Raw genomic sequence first — 515 nt, forward strand, 5'->3', positions numbered from 1 at the left:
CTGGAATTAAATTTTATTATAATTTCTCCATTTTCTGCTGCTTGATAATGAGCAAAATAAACACAAACTGCCCACTGGTGCCACTTTGTGCACAGCCTCTAGCTTCAAGGAGCAGTTGCTTTCCAGTTTACCCTGTCACAGCCCTATTGTTTTAAAAGGAGATTAGCTGTTTGCAAACCTGCTACATTTTTTGTTCAACAAGAATAGTATTATATATTGATTCACCAACCATGGCACATACACTTTTCTAAATGAGAAGCAGTTATACTAATAGTAAAAGTATTATTTAGGCAAAATTGATAATATTTTAAGAACCGAAGACAACTGATCCTAATAAAACTACTAGTAAAACTGGGTTCAGAAGAGAGATCACACAATAAGCAACTGATAGTGAAGTCTTCACTTTTATTTTTTGGTCCAGCTTTGTGTTCACTTGAGATGATTCATTCTTGCAATGAATTCCTTCCAGGAAGGATTCCCCACAATCCTCAGAATTTTTCTTTTTCTCTGTACTC

The sequence above is a fragment of the Aythya marila genome (assembly GCF_965140915.1).
Source record: "Aythya marila genome assembly, chromosome: 15".
Taxonomy (NCBI): domain Eukaryota; kingdom Metazoa; phylum Chordata; class Aves; order Anseriformes; family Anatidae; genus Aythya; species Aythya marila.